The sequence below is a fragment of the Marmota marmota genome, unplaced genomic scaffold (assembly GCF_001458135.2).
Source record: "Marmota marmota marmota unplaced genomic scaffold, marMar, whole genome shotgun sequence".
Lineage (NCBI taxonomy): Eukaryota > Metazoa > Chordata > Mammalia > Rodentia > Sciuridae > Marmota > Marmota marmota.
The window spans coordinates 49851373-49854907 of record NW_025999853.1 but is presented as its reverse complement, the minus strand read 5'-3'; the positions used below and the strand labels follow the sequence as shown (position 1 = coordinate 49854907).

General features: G+C 44.8%; 1 non-coding gene across 1 annotated transcript; it reads left to right on the top strand.

The window, feature by feature from the left end:
* Positions 1-572: 572 nt before the first annotated feature.
* Positions 573-674, top strand: LOC125618212. Its single transcript, XR_007349471.1, has one exon. It is a non-coding gene; the product is annotated as a U6 spliceosomal RNA (small nuclear RNA).
* Positions 675-3535: the final 2861 nt, after the last annotated feature.

The window sequence follows — 3535 nt, the reverse complement described above, 5'->3', positions numbered from 1 at the left end:
AAAATTAAAAAAATAAACTTGATGAAATTCTGAGATACCCATATCTTGGTCCAAGGCAAATGAAGGAACGAGCTAAGTTTTTTTGTTCATTCCATTGTTATCTCAGTTCCTGTTCCCCATGGAAACGGATCATCTATTAAAAGCTCCATGGGTTGTTTTTCCTAGCCCCTCTCCTCACACCTGAACCCTCAGTTTCTTCCTTATTCCACTCCAGTTCTCCAACCCAACTTTGCTCTTATGTTTATGCCAAGTCAACTTTATGATATTTTATTGGGCTCAAATTCCAAAGAGTAAACCCCTTGGCTTGGTCTGAGCAACTCAATAATGAAATTCATCCATTTATTCAACAAACATTTAAAGTGCCCGGGTGGTGGTACATGCCTATAATCCCAGCATCTCAGGAGGCTCAGGCAAGAGGATTTCAAGTTCAAAAGCCAGCCTCAGCAATTTAGCGAGGCACTAAGCAATTTAGCAAGACTCTGTCTCAAAATGAAAAATAAAAAAGGATGTGGTTTAGTATTAAGCACCCCTGGGTTCAATTCCTTGGGGGGGGGGGATTGAAAGTTCCAGGAGTGCTTATTTTGGCAGCATATATACTAAATTTGGACCAATATAGAGAAGATTAGCATGACCCCTAGAATGACACACAAATTCCCGAAGCATTCCATAACTTTGTTTTCTCTAATAAGTGGATGCTGATCCATAGTTGTGGGGCGGGCAGGAAAAAAAAATGAAGAAACTTTGGATTGTGCAGAGGGGAGTGAGTGGAGGGGTGGCACGATAGGGATGGGAAGGATAGTAGAATGAGATAGACATTATTACCCTATATACATGTATGAATACACTACTGGTGTGACTCAGCACCATGTACAGCCAGAGGAATGAGAAGTTATTCTCCATTTGTGTACAATGTGTCAAAATGCATTCTACTGGACAGGCACCTTGACCCATGCCTGTAATCCCTGTGGCTTGGGAGCTGAGGCAGGAGGATCTCAAGTTCAAAGCCAGCCTCAGCAACTGTAAGGTACTAAGAAACTCAGTGAGACCCTGTCTCTAAATAAAATACAAAATAGGGCTGGGGATGTGACTCAGGGGTTGAATGCCCCTGAGTTCAATCCCAGATACCACAAAAAAAAAAAAAAAATGCATTCTACTGTCATGTATAACTAATTAGAATCAAAAAAGAAAATGTCAGGAAATGAGTAAAACATGATTCCTCAAACATCTTCAATTTTCCTAGTGATCTTCTGGAACTTGGGATTAAGAAATAAACCTGGGCCAGGGATGGTAGCCCATGCCTGTAATGCTGGTGGCTTGGGAGGCTAAGGCAAGAGGATCACAAGTTAGAGGCCAGCCTCAGCAATTCAGTGAAGCTGTGAACAACTTAGTAAGACCCTGTATCAAAATAAAAAATCAAAAGGACTGGGGATATAGCTCAAAGGTAAAGTATCCTTAAGTTCAGGTCCCAGTATCAAAAAAAGAAGAAAGAAACGGAATAAGGCTGGAGCTGGATGTTGTGGTGGCACATGCCTATAACCCCAGATACTCAAGAGGCAGTGGCAGAAAGATGACAATTTAGAAGCCAGCCTGGTAAACTTTGTGAGATCCTGCCTCAAAAGAGAAGGAGGAGGAGGAGGAAGTGGAGGAGAAAGCTTGGAGAAACTGATGTCTGGGAAGAGGTATCCAGCATCAGATGTTAAGCACCTTCAAATAATTTTGTCACTTTGCACTCTTTCACTCTGTCTTCTGGCTTTGTCCGTGGTCATACTTGAAGATGACCACCTCTGGATTTCTCCTCTTGTAACTTGCTGCCTTTCAGACATCTGAAAATAGACCTCTCCCCATCCTCACCCATGCAACTTTGAGCCCCTTCTCAGGCATCTAAGATCCTGCAGGTCCAAAGGCATAGGTAGATATTCATAGCTCCAGATTCATCTCTAAAACATAGTGGCCTCCATGGTTTTTGTTGTTGTTTTGGGTGGAATGAGGGATACTGGAAATACTGAGTATTGAACCCAGGGCCTACATGGTAGGCATATCCTCTACCAAAGAGCTACACCCCCATTCTCTTAAAAAACAAACAGGAGCTGGGGTTGTGGCTCAGCAGTAGAGCACTTGCCTAGCACGTGTGAGGCCCTGGGTTTGATCCTCAGCACACATAAAAATAAATAAATAAAATAAAGGTATTGTGTCCAACTACAACTAAAAATAATAAATATTTAAAAATTTAAAAAACAAACAAACTTTATTTTGAGGGCTGGGGTTATGGCTCAGTGATAGAGCACTTGCCCAGCACAGGTGAGGCACTGGGTTCAACCCTCAGCACTGCATAAAAATAAATCAACAAAATAAAGGCATTGTGTCCATCTACAACAACAACAAAAAATTAATAAAATTAAAAAAATTAACACTTTATTTTGAGATAGGATCTTGTTAAATTGTCCAGGTTTGTCAAATTTGCATCTTCCTGCTTTAACCTTGGGATGACACCAGGATGAAAGGTGTGCCACCCTGCCTGCTACTGTGCTGGGGCTCCCTCATTATTTTGTTCTTCATTTTATGTTAATTAATTTATTAGTTTATTAATTATTTTGGGAGGTACTGGGGATCGAACCCAGAACACTCTACCACTGAGCTACATCCCCAGCCCATTAAATTTTTTGTTTTGAGACAGCGTCTTGCTAAATTGCCAGGCTGGCCTCAAACTTGCAATTCTCCTCTCTCAGCGTCATTAGTGGCCAGGATTGCAGGTGTGTACCACTAAGTCTGGTTCCTCATGTCTTCTTCTTTAGCTACCTCTGGCAGATGGGGCTCTTTTGGACTCAAGTTCTTCACCTTCTCCCTTTTGGGCTCTCTGTGCTCCCACCAAGGTTGACTCTTGTGGCTGTCACCCCTTCCCTCAGGAGTCTGCTTTTGCCCTGATCCTTTGGTCTGCCTTCTCAGGGGCTCCCTTGGTATCTCCCAGTCTGTGGCCCTCTCCCTTTGTCTTTCCAGGGTACTGGTCTCTGTCCTATCGGTTCCTCTGCCCCTGTTCCCATCTCTATGTCCCCTCAGTCTTCCCTTGTTTAGCCGCACCTGTCTCTGGACATTCCTTTATCTCTGTCTCCGATTCTCTCCACCCTAACTCTACCCCTTCTCTTATTCTAACTAAGTCTCTCACCTCTGTCTAGTCCCATCCGACTCTTCTTTTCCCTCCTTTGTCTGTCTCTCTGTCTCTCTTACCTCTCTTCCTGTCTCTCTGGATTTGTCTCTTCTTCCCTTATCCCTCCAGTCTCTCCTAGGTCTCTCTGACTCTGACTTTCCCTCTATACCTACCCCCTCCCCCTCTCCTGTCTCTTCACCTTTCTCTGGGCCCTTGCTCCCTCGCTCCCTCCCTCTCTCTTTTCCTCCGCTCTCTCCGGCTCCCTCTCTCGCCTCGGATGACAGCGCTACCTCTTTTGTTGGCTCCGCAGCCAATCGCGGCCGCTGACGACACGGGGGCCGGGGCTATAAAGGGCCTGGCCCGGGCTCGGGCCCCCCCAGCCGCCCGCCCCGG